We start from the raw sequence: 12,995 nt of genomic DNA, 5'->3' as shown, positions 1-12,995 counted from the left end.
TTTATTATTTGTTTTTTTTTCTTAGGCTAGAAGGTTAGATCATTGATTTTATTTATTTCTCATATAAACATTGTAATGGTATAAATTTCACTCTATATATTGCACTGACTACATCTTACAAATTTTGATATGTTGTATTTTTATCTTTGTTGAGTTAAAAATATTATCTAACTTTACTCGTGATTTCTACTTCAGCCTATTAGTTCTTTGGAAGTGTTTTTACTTAATTTCCTAATATTTGTGGGTGTTCCAGATATCTTTGTGTTATAGATTTCTGATTTATTTTTGCTGTGCTCCAAATATACGTCATATGATTTTAATACTTTTAAATTAATTAAAATCTGAGTTATGGGACAAAATATGGTCGATTTTGGTGAATATTCTGTGTGTGCTTGAAAAGAAAATACTTCTGTTTTAGGGTATTCTATAAATGGCAATTAGCTTAGGTTGGTTTATGGTATGTGTCTAGTTTCCTGTATCCTTACTGATTTTCTGTACACTTTTTCTAACAGTTACTGACAGAGGGGTAATGAAGTCTTAATTTATCAGTTTTTATTTCATTTGTTTTGAAGCTCTGTCATTTGGTGTGTATACACTTAGGATTGTTGTATCCCATTTCGAATAGATTCCTTCATTATTTTGAAATGTCCCTTTTTCTTATTGATAGTCAAATAATTATTGTTCCAAAATCTTCCTTGTCTGATATTAATAAACCACTCTGGCCTTTATAAAAATAAGCTGTATCGTGGTGTATGTTTTCCATCCTTTTATTTGGTTGGTGCAAAAGTAATTGGGTTTTTTGCAATTACTTTTGTTTGTGGGAAGGAGCATGTTTATATTTGCCCTTGAGCTGTCCCATGGGTGGTTGGGGAGCAGCCTATCTTTTTAACCTGTTTGTGTCAGGCAGTCCTCCCACCTCAGCCTCTCAAGTAGCTGGGACCACAAACACATGTCACCGTACCCAGCTAATTTTTGTATTTTTTGTAGAGACAAGGCTTTGCCATGTTGCCTAGGCTGGTCTCAAATTCCTGTGCTCAAGCAATCTGCCTGCCTCAGCCTCCCAAAGTGCTGGGATTACAGGCATGAGCCACCGTGCCCAGCTTATTTATTTTTGTTTGAAATAGTCAATTATTTAAAATAATTTAAAAATGAGAGTGGAAGGCGGCAACCTACAGAATGGGAGAAAATATTTGCAAATCATATATCTGATAAGAGGTTAGTGTTGTCCAGAAAATATAGAGAACTTCTAATACTCAGCAACAACAAAAAAACTGATTTAAAAGCGGGTAGAGAACTTGAATAGACACTTCTTCAAAGAAGACATACAAATGGCCAAAAAGCACATAAGAATGTGCTCAATGTTACTAATCACTAGGGAAATGCAAGTCAAAACCACAGTAAGATACCACCTCACATCCATTAGGATACTATGGCTATTATCCCAAAACCAGAAAATAACAAGTGCTGGCAAGCATGTAGAGAAATTAGAATCCTTGTGCACTCTGTGGGAATGTAAAATGTACAACAACTTTGGAAAACAGGATGCAGTTCCTAAAAACATTGAAAATAGGATTGCCGTATGATCCAGCAATTCCACTTCTGGGTATCTACCCCAAATAACTGAAAGCAGGGCTCCAAAGGGTGTTTGTAGCAGGAATTATTCATTATTGCCAAAAAGTAGAAGCAACCTGTGTTCATTGACAGATGAAAGGATAAACAAGATGTGGTATGCATAAGCAGTGGAATGTTACTCAGCCTGAAAAAGGAAGGAAATTCTGACACATATTACAACATGAATGAACCTCGAGGACATTATGCTAAATGAAATGAGCCAGTTACACAAAAACAAATATTGTGTGATTCCATTCATATGAGGTGCCTAGAGAAATCAAATTCATAGAGACAGAAAGTAGAATGTGGTTTCCATGTGCTGGGAGGAGGGAGGAATGGAGAGTTACTGTTTAATGCATATAGAGTTTCAGTTTTGCAAGATGAAAAACAGCTCTGGATATTGGTTACACAACAGTGTGAAAATAACTAATACTGCTGAATTGTACACTTAAAAATGGTTAGGATGGTACATTTTATGTTAGTGTATTTTACTACAATTCAAACATTTTAAAAGTTTTTTTAATGAGAGGGAAAATTCTTTTATATTTACTCACAAAGTTTTCTTTACTGTTGGTCTTTCTTCCTTTGTGTAAATACATATTTCCATATGGTATCCTTTTTCTTCTGCCTGAAGAACTTCATTTAAGATTTCGTGTGGGGCAGGTCCGATGACTGCGAAGTCTTTCAGTGTTGGATTGTCTGAACAAGTCTTTATTTTACCTTCAATTTTGAAAGATTTTTTAAAATGTTTTGGCTAGGTATACACTTCTAGGTTGACAGTACCCTGTTCTCACTTCCACCACCCCTCCCCCACTACCTTAAATATGTAACTCTATTTACTTGCTTCATTCCTGACAAAACGTCTTCTGTCATTCTTACCTATATTCCTTTGTATGTACTATTTCCATTTTCTTCTGGCTGCCTGTTGAGATTTTTCTCTTTACCAGTGGTTTCCAGCAATTTTATTATGGTGTCCCTTGTTGTGGTTTTTTTTTTCTTTTTTTTTTTTTGGTGTAGGGATGGAGTTTTGCTCTTGTTGCCCTGGCTGGAGCACAATGGCGCGATCTTGGTTCACTGCAACCTCCGCCTCCTGGGTTCAAGCAATTCTCCTACCTCAGCCTCCCGAGTAGCTGGGATTACAAGCATGCGCCACCACACCTGGCTAATTTTGTATTTTTAGTAGAGACGGGGTTTCACCATGTTAGCCAGGCTGGTCTCAAACTCCTGACCTCAGGTGATCCACATGCCTCAGCCTCCCAAAGTGCTAGGATTACAGGTGTGAGCCACCGTGCCTGGCTGTGGTTTTCTTTATATTTATTTGGCTTGGAGTTTATTTAACTCCTCAGATCTGTAGGTTCATAGTTTTCTTGTTTGTTTGTTTTGTTTTATTCTTCGTAATCACATTTGGACCTCGTTTACATATTTTCTCAAATATTTTTTCTGCCCCATCTCCTTTCCCAGGATTCAAATTACATGGATGCTATATTATTTGTCCCACAGGTCACTGATGCTCTGGGTTTTTGTTTTTCAATCTTCTTTCTCGCTCTGCTTCATTTTGGATAGTTTATATTGCTATGTCTTCACATTTATAGCTTTTTCTTTTGTAGCATTTAATCACTTGTTAATCCCACCATGTATATTATTATTATGTCAAATACTGTGTTTTTAATCTCTGTAGGTTCCATTTAGGTCTTTTTATATCTTCTGTTTCATTTCTTATTATGTTTGTGTTTTCTTCTGCCTTCTTGAACATTTTGAGAGTTATTGGCAAATTGCCCTTCATAGCAGTTTTGGGATTTACGTACCCACATAGTAGTTGATGATGGTGCCATCCTTTGTTTTCTTCTGTTTTACAGTTTTGTTATTTATATTTAAATTATTAATTCATCTATTTTTGGTTTTGTGTGTTAGGAATGAGGTTGAGATCTAGGGTTCTTTTTTTTTTCATATGGGTAGCTAGTATTTCTTGGTATTTTGATCACAAAATACTTAAGTAAATTCAAGGTTTTGATTTCTGCAGCATCAATATTTTGACAGAAAAGGACTTGATAAAGCTCTTTTTGATGTGTTAATTTTGAGATGATCTACAAAAACTATTAAATCTTACCTTTTTTAACTTTTTAAGAAATTAGTTTGAGTTCAAATATTTTTGAAATATAAAAATTGTATTTTTAAAGCTATAATTCTTATGGACATTCAGTGGTTAAAAATTTGATTGTGCTTATTAAAAATGGTCGTATATGTTTTGCACTTCAGCTATGTGAAAATAAAGTTTCTTTGGGAAGGTGACATTTGATTTCCTGATTATGGGAGGGAGTTGGTTATCTCAGGTGGAGCAGGAAAGCCTGGTTGATTCTCACACCAGGATGGGACTGGGATTTCCCAGGATGGAGGGAGGAGACCCTTTCTACACCATACTTTGAACTACTGACAGCAAAACCCTCCCACCATACTGGGTGCACCTTGTGTACACTTGGCTAATGTACACTTCTGATTTACAGCACACAGCAGAAGCTTCAGAGGCGAATTCAGCTCCCCTTTGGCATGCTGCTGGGTAACAAGATAGTAAGAGTGGCAGTGTGTACAAGCTGTGGACAGGAGCATTTCCTCTCTGCTGCAGCAAGGCAAAGGAAAGCCTAGGGAGAGTAAAACACTAGAAACTTTCTAATAGCTCTGCCCTACCCCATGGTCTAAATGATTATGGCCAAGTGGCTACACAGTATTTTTATTTTTCTAGAATAATTATATCCAGCTGTGAGAAAGCCAGGTTCAAATTAAAAACCTGTAATAACCTGTCCCAGAATTAATAACAATGAAACTTAAACAAATTTTGATTTGTGAAGAAAACATGAAAAAAGTCCAAAAGAAAACCCCTCAAAGGACACAAGTGTCAGTGGGGCAGCTTGTACATCTCTCAAGGGGATCCTCCAGCAGGTAGCTTCCTCTGTGGCACCCGGTGCATCCAGGGTGGGCCGGCTCCTTTAGAAGTCAGGCAGGCCAGGCAGAGGGAAGAGAGTGAAGCTCTCAACCTCTTCCTGGAGAGCCTGCACACACCCCTGGTATTTATGCCCTGCTAGTCTCTCCTTGAACTCTTTCAGGGTGGCTCTGATGCCAGCGTTGCTCTGGATCTGCAGGGTTAGCTCTATCCCTCTGTGGATAAAGTGGGCTACCTTTTGGAAGCCTTTTTCCAAAAGTCCAAGGGATGTCAGTGCTGGATTCCCCAGCCGCAGTCCACTGGGCCATAGAGTGTTTGTGTCATCTGGGCAGGTGTTCTTGTTGCAGGCTATAGAACAGGCTTCTAGGACCTTCTCAGCCCTTCAGCCCTTCTGCCATCTGTGCCTTTGATTGAATGGAGATCCACGAGGATCAAATGTTTATCAGAACCACCTGTGACTGTTTGGTAGCCCAGCTCCGTCAGTGCCTCAGACAGAGCCCTGCAGTTGGCCACCACGTGGTGCTGATAAACTTCAAATTCCAGAGTCATAGCTTGCTTCAGGGCCACAGCAACCCCAGCAATGGCGTGGTTGTGGGGACCTCCCTGAAGGCCAGGGAACACAGCAGAGTTGATGAGAGACTCCAGGTTGTACAGAATCTCTTTGCCAGTCTTGGGATCCATACTTTGCACTCCTTTCCTGTAGAAGATCATGCGGACTTGGCAGCCTCTCAGGTTCTTGTGAGTGGTGGTGGCAGTGTTCAAATGGGGAGGGCACCACGCCAGCTGCCACCAGCCTGCTGATATGTGCCATCTCCACCATGAGATACACCCCATTCTCATCTGCAGTTTTTCCGCAGCGGGCATAGTCCAGGTTTTAGGAGGAGCAGCTGGTTCCTGCACTGATCAGCTTCGGGTGGAAGAGGCGGGTGTTCTCCTCCAGCTGGTCATAGTTGATGTAGCCAGTGTCTGGGTTCACCTTATAGGGCATAGATTCAAAGAAGATGGACATGGCAGAGATTTTCTTCTTGTCTGTCATGAACCCGTGGGTCAGGTGACCCCCATCTGGCAGGTCCAGGCCCATGATGCACCCATGGGGTTCCACCAGGGCAGTTACACTCAAAGTTTTCAGGGGAGCCTGAGCAAGGCTGGACGTTGACCCCCCAGCACTGTGGGTCCAGCTTATAGGCCTGCAGGGCTCGCTTCTGACAGACGGTCTCCAGCTCATGAGTAAAGTCAGTCCTGCCTTAGTATCTCTGGCCCGGGTACCCCTCAGAGTATTTGTTATTTAAGCAAGAGCCTAGGGCCTCCAAAACTGCCCAGCTGGCGAAATTCTCCGAGGTAATCAGCTCCAATCCAACCTTCTGCCGGTACTCTCCTTAATGATATTGTAAATCTCAACATCGCTGTCTTTGAGGGGCTGCGCCAGCATCTTGTCATGTGAGGACCACAGGTCATCATCCTTGTGGGCCCTGTTGACTGGCATTGCCATTGCATGGGTCCGAAGCTGCCGGAACACAGCCCCGCACATGTGCCTAGCCTCAGTCCCACGCCGCCAGCAGTGCCACCAGAGTCCCAGACCCGCTGACCCAATGCCCTGTACACTGCCACGCGCCAGCCACGTGACTGGCCGCACCAACCCCAAATCCCAAACTTGGTGCGGGACTGCTAGTGCTCTGCTAGGTGCACCCCTTGCACCAGGCTTAGGCTTGGCCTAAATCTTACCTTTTTAAAAAAAATCCCCAAATGCTGTGTGAAGCATACATTCTCTTTTCCTATGCTTCACTTTTCCCTGAGCCCACCTAGTCATTGACTCCCATGTCTAGGTGCAGACTAAGGAGCAGGCAGTGTAAAGGAAGGGGTGCTGATGTGCCCACCCGTCCAGACCAGAGTCCTGCTTCTCTGGCAAGCCAGCCTGTTTGCTCCCACACTTTTGTACTCTCTGCTGGGAAGTCCTCCTTTCCTCCCTCGAGTATTGCTCACTTGGATACATCTTCCTCTAATTAGAGAGATGGGGAGGGGATGGCAGTAGGTCCAAAGGAACTCAGATTTATTGAGCACTTGTTTTGCTCTAAATTTTGAGTTAGGGCTTTTGAATCTGTTTGGTCTCATGGAATGCAAAGTCTTCCCTTACCTAGAAATACACTCCATTACTCTTTCCCCTACCCTGTGCACCACCACAGTGCCTCACACATAGCTTTGTTATTGTGTATATAACCATTGGCTGGTATTTCTTCTCCCATAGAGACTGTGAACTTCTCACATAGAGGCATGGTGTATTCATGGCTGCCAACACCTAGCAGAGCCTTTAGCACACAGTAGACACTTGGTATTGGTTTTGTGAGTGGAAATTAATTGCTGCCCTCCAGAGATTGAGAGTGTAAGGATGTGGGAAATGTTGATAAGACACTCTTTTAGCGGAAAGAGTTTCTGAAGAAAACTAATTATTGTGACATATTCCAATATATGATAGATTGAAAGGAGATGAAGATTTGGAGACTGAAAGTTCTCACAGCTTTCTCACTTCGCAGGCTATGTGATCTTGGAAAAGTTTGAGCCTTATTTCACTCATTAGTCAAGAGAATGAAATGAGAGGATATGTCCTGGGGCCATAAATGTTAGATCATTTCAACAACATTTAATGTTAGACACTTAATTAAGTGAATTCTGTTTTCTCAGTGACTTTCATTATAATTAGATAAGTTTTTTTCAGGAAGAAAAATAAAGATCCTAGAGTAAGTCACAGTAAACATTTTGAATGTTTTCTTTAAAAAGAAAAAATATAACTCATAAAACCTAAATTGACACATAATTGGCATACCCCATTTTCCTGCCAATATTTTGCCTCATACATTTGAGTGGCTTTTTGTGCTTTGATGAAAGACATGATTGAGTGTCGTCTCTTTTAGTTGGTGGCCAGTAGGGCCACTCAGTATTGGGAGAAAGTGAGGCACATACAGGCTAAACCTGTGGCCAAACAGTTTCAGCAGAAAGCAGAGCCCTAATCCAAGCCACGTCCATGCTGCAGAGTGATACTAGCAGCAGTGACAGTGATAGCTCACACCTACTGATGTTTACTTTGGATCAGGTCCCGTGCTGAGATTTTTTCATATTTTTTCTGTTTTAATTCTCCCAACAATCATATAATGAGACTAACCCTTGTTAGTCCAGTTTTAAATATGAGGAAATACAGGCATAGAGAAGTCAAGCAGTTTGCCCAAGGTCACACAGATAGGAAGTGATAAAACTAGGTTTTGAACCCAAGCCCACATATTTAACAACCGCCTTGTACTTCCTCTCACAGCTGCTGTTTCATGGGCAGGCTGGCTAGTGGCCAAGGTACCAAGGTCTACCAGATGCCTGGTGGTAGCTAATGAGGTGCTGATGTAGAAATGGTTCTCTTACCCAGCTCTACAGAGGAAAACCACACCTCTCTTGAGATGCATTTTGTTTTAGGAAGGCTGGGGTGTGTGGTGTGTATCTGTGACTGTGCGTCTGTGATTCACATACTGCTAAGGAATCATTGCTATGGTCCAAGCTGGCTGAGTTTCCAGAGTGCAAAGATGGCCCTTGAAACTTTGCAGAGCTCTCTGAGGCAGGAAGTCTAGATAGAGTTAACACACAGTCCCAGCTGCCTGATTTGGGACGCTTGCATGAGAAGGTACAGGAGACCTATTGCACTGCCCTGGGGACTTTAAAAGCTTGTGGGCTCCTGGCCAGGATAGCTGAGTATCTGGTATCCCCACATTACAAAGCCCCTCTCTCTCTGCCCTTCCAGAAAAAGATCCTGGGATTGTTATCACTACAACACCAGGGAGGGGTGGTAAGATTGAGAGGCATCCTTGCCAAATTTTGTCCCATACCATAAATTACGGAGAAGAATGGAATACCATCTACTTCTCTACTTCTGCAGAATCGTTGTCCTTCTAGGCTGGGAGCACATTGGGCACCCCCATACCCCTACCAGGAATATGCAAGACTTGCTACAGTTACCTTCTCCGCTTCCTCATGTCCCTCTATGTAGTCTGGCCTCCACTCTCGCTTCTCTCCTCCTCAGAATGCTCTTATCCAGACCACCAAAAAGCACTGACAAATCTGACAGATACATAGTCTTTCTCTTTTTATGATGTCTCTGAAGCATTTGGCAGTATTGATCTCTTCCTCCATTTTGAAACTCTCTCTTCTCCTTAATTATTTGTTCAAACTCCCTCCCAGTTCTCCTACCTCTCTGTTCCTTCTCAGTCTCTATTGCAAGAGATCTTCTTTTCCTGTGCCCATCCTTAAATGTTGGTGTTTGCCTGGTTTCAGTTATAGCTCTCCTCTCTTCTCACTCCACTGCTTTAGCTAACATCATATGTGCTGATGACTCTCAATCTTTTTGCAGCCCACATCTCTACTGATCTCTAGACCCAAATACCCAACTTCCTGCTGGACAGCTCCACTTGGATGACTCAAAAGCATCACAAGCTCAGTGTATCCAACGCACCGAATTTCCAACAAATCTAGTCAGCCTATGTTCTTATTTCAGGAAATGGCACCACTATCCATTCTCACCCAAGCCAGAAATCTGGGAGTAATTCTTTTCCCTTCCCCTCTTAACCAGATGTCTAATGAGTCGTCAAGTCCTGGCACTTGTGTCCTGTCTTCTTTCCGAGGTCAGTTCCTTCCCCTGAGCCCTGATTCTCCAACCTCTCCCACCTCTGCGGGAACCTGGATCTTCATTCTCTTCACTGGTTCCTTCTTGTCACTATTTAATCATATTCAGGTCTCTCTCATCTCTTAAAAAGTTGCCACATTGATCCTATTATTCTGTAAACTCATTCAACAAAGTGCCAGATATTTTTCTAGGTGCTATAGCTTCAGCACTGCATAAGTTACATAAAACCTCTCCCCTCAGAGATCTTACATTCCACTGGCAGACACAGATAACCCGTGCACATAAAGTGTCACGCCATTTTTAGAGCACCTACCATGTGCCAGACACTGTATTTCATTACTTCATTTAGCCTTTACAATGGGAGCCGATCATAATTCCAAAAGACACAATCACGAACACCATAGTCCCAAATGCTGAAATCCTAAAAGATCAGCCAGGCGCAGTGGCTCACGCCTGTGATCCCATCACTTTGGCCGGCCAAGGCGGGTGGATCACCTGACGTCAAGAGTTCGAGACCAGCCTGACCAACATGGCGAAACCCCATTTATACTAAAAATACAGAAATTAGCCAGTCATGGTGGTGGGCACCTGTAATCCCAACTACTCGGGAGGCTGAGGCAGGAGAATCGCTTGAACCTGGGAGGCGGAGGTTATAGTGAGCCGAGATCACACCATTGCATTCCAGCCTGAGCAACAGAGCAAGACTCTGTCTCAAAAAAAAAAAATTAAATTAAATTTAAAAAAAAAGGAAATCCTAAAAGATGAGAATCCCAAAAACTCTAAAACCCTGAAAATCACAATTCTGAAGGATTAAAATCTTGAAAACATCATTCTGGAAAAAATAGTTTTTAAAATTCTTTAAAATATATTTATTTACATTCTTAAAAGGGGATTTATTTGATAAACATAGAAACATTACAGAACACTTCATAGGCCACTTTACACAATGAAACGGGCATTAATAACATACACATTTTATTGCCTAGCATAAACAGGTATACTAACGACAGGCATGAACAGGTTACTAATGACAGTCACATGGATATAACAGGAACAGGCAAACTGTTCATAAAGAAATAGGTACAAAGGGAAACGTATAAACATATTTCACTATAGTTGATAATTGTGTACACCCAGGTTTACAACTGCGGTCATCTGAAATACTGTGACAGACATCTGAAATACCATGACTGATCTCGTCACAGTCTTTTATCAAGATCAGTCAAAAGCCACAGTGGGTCACTACTGCATATGCAGTTGTCCAAAGAGCCAAGATCTTAAGAAATTTTATCTTTCACAAATGCATGTATACAAAAAGGACATCTCTTATCAAGGAAGTTTCAGTGTTTTTACATACACACACAATCATTACACATAAAGTCAATGTGATAATGCACTTTTATGGAGTCAAATTTGCAAAAACCCTTTACAACAACCCCGTGAAGTAAGTGTTGTTATACCCATTTTGTAGATGGGTAAGCTAACGACTTGCTCAAGGTCATAGTAGCACAGAGCCAGGAATCAAACCCACCAACCCCACCCTGTCCTGAATCGAGGCTCTGAACCATGGACCTAGAGGGGAATGCAGATTCCTTTTGTTTGGAGAATGTTTTAAATATTTTCAGTAGGTACCTGCTGTGGTGAAATCCTTGGGTACAGACCTTTCTGGGAAGAGCAGAGTGCTCTATAACTAAAGCTTCTCTGCAGAGTGTCTAAGAGTAGCCTGCATGGGGTAGACAACCTCAATGCCTGTCCATGACCTGGACTCCAGCTTACAGCTGGAAGAATTGCCATTTGTGTCCTCTCCTTTTCTCTGCCCACCAATTTTTTTCATATATTCCTTAGCGTCAGGTGTTGGGACCTCCTCTGGGAACTAATCCATGTTCTGCTTTTAAATTAATTCCACATCTTGTCTGAGCTTACTGCCTCCTCCATTATTCAAGGAATTTAGCCTGCCAGTTCCCTATAATGGTATACCCCGTCTCTTTCCTCTTTGCTCTATCTTCCAATTCTCATAGGTGGAGCTGCGGTAGACATCCAGAAGTTGTGGGATATTTTTTTGTTAGATCTCCTTCCCAGATGATTAGGGACCCACACTTGCTTGCAAAGGTGAATCCTGCAGACCTAGCTGGTTATAAATCCATCAGCTGTAGGAGAAGTTCTAGGCCTCAACCTGCTAACTGTTTCTGATGGTGTCAGAGTACATTGTTTCTCCTACCCCAGGACAGGACCTGAGGAGCTACATCTTATCCCTTTCTAACTTCTACTGGAAGGTGAATGACAGGCAAAGCCTTGGTAGAATGCCCCAGACAGGCAAAAGGCAGTTTGGAACCTGTTGTGTGCTATAGAATCAAAAGTGATATGAACTGGTCTGCCACAAGATTTTTGAGATACTGGAAATAAGGTTTTTGAAAACATTTATGGCAATTAGAGTAAGTTTATGTTGCTGAATCTAATAAATAAAAAATAGGCCTGGCACAGTGGCATGCACCTGTGGTCTCAGCTATTTGTTACCAAAAAAAAAAAACAAAAAAAACAAACTTTTAAAAATGGAGCTTATATTTTATATGTGTATTTCCCTCCTTCCTTCCTTCCCTCCTCCTTCCCTCCCTCCCTTCCTTCCTTCCTTTCCTTCCTTCTTTCCTTCCCTCCCTCCCTTCCTTCCTTCCTTTCCTTCCTTCTTTCCTTCCTTCCTTCCTTCCTTGCTTCCTTCCTTCCTTCCTTCCTTCCTTCCTTCCTTCCTCGGAGTCTTGCTCTGTCGCCCAGGCTGGAGTGCAATGGTGTGATTTTGGCTCACTGCAACCTCCACCTCCCAGGTTTAAGAGATTCTCCTGTCTCAGCCTCCCAAGTAGCTAGGATTACAGGTGCCCACCACTATGTCCAGCTAATTTTTGTATCTTTAGTAGAAGCGGGGTTTCACCATGATGGCCAGGCTGGTCTCGAACTCCTGACCTCAGGTGATCCACCTGCCTCAGCCTCCCAAAGTGCTGGGATTACAGGCATGAGCCACCACGCCTGGCCTTATTTAATTTTTCTAGTGATTCATTTTTATTGTATTTTATAAAATTATCATTCTGTGACAAAATAGAAATTTAAAAAGCAAAACCAACCGATCCCTCTTCACAGATGGTTTGAGAAGTGTCGGACTACAGTGGAAAGAGAACAGGTTTTCGAAGTGAATAGGGCTGGGTTGCTCAACCTTTCTGAGCCTCACCTTCCTCATCTGTACCTATCTTCCCCAGAGCTAAGAGAAATGGTGCATGGAGACAAAAACATATCCAGGCATATGTGCTCTGCCAGAGGTGAGGACAGAAGATTGTGGGGACACAGAGAAGGCCCTTCAGCTGGAGGAGTGATGAGAGATTGACTGGGGAGGCGTCCTGGTGAAGTCTGATGCCTGAGCTATGCTGGGAAAGGTGGGGCTTCGGCAGCAAGACCAGACACACTGGTGGGGGCAGCTTCCTCCTTTGCAGACCAGTTCCAGGCTCCAGCCTAAGAGCAGGAACTGTAGGGATGCTTAGAAGCACAGTCCCTGGTGAGAGCAGGCAGGCTGGCTGCATTCCTGTGGTATTTGAGGATTGATCTTGTCAGATTAGCAGCTTTGCTTTTTTTGGTTCAGGTACAAGATACCCACGTGGGGAGTTCTTGCTGCTTGTGAAGAGCAAAAGCTGGTGAAAGCACAGAACATGATCCTGGCCCTCCTCCCGAGCTGTGTGAGGCTCCCAGCCAGGAGCAAGCAGCCCTGTGAGTTCCTCAGTGAGAGGGAGGGCCCAGGTCTGAGCTCCACCCACACAA

The 12,995-nt window shown here is 42.6% G+C and overlaps 1 protein-coding gene and 1 pseudogene across 1 annotated transcript in view; one reads left to right on the top strand and one right to left on the bottom strand.

The window, feature by feature from the left end:
• The window catches only part of ST3GAL3 (ST3 beta-galactoside alpha-2,3-sialyltransferase 3), a 226,552-nt gene that overhangs the window by 139,442 nt on the left and 74,115 nt on the right, over positions 1–12,995 (top strand).
• Positions 4,593–6,035, bottom strand: LOC101131386 (serine hydroxymethyltransferase, cytosolic-like; annotated as a pseudogene).

The sequence above is a fragment of the Gorilla gorilla genome, chromosome 1 (assembly GCF_029281585.2).
Source record: "Gorilla gorilla gorilla isolate KB3781 chromosome 1, NHGRI_mGorGor1-v2.1_pri, whole genome shotgun sequence".
Taxonomy (NCBI): domain Eukaryota; kingdom Metazoa; phylum Chordata; class Mammalia; order Primates; family Hominidae; genus Gorilla; species Gorilla gorilla.
The sequence above is the reverse complement of the archived record's forward strand: the minus strand, read 5'-3'. Positions and strand labels throughout refer to the sequence as shown.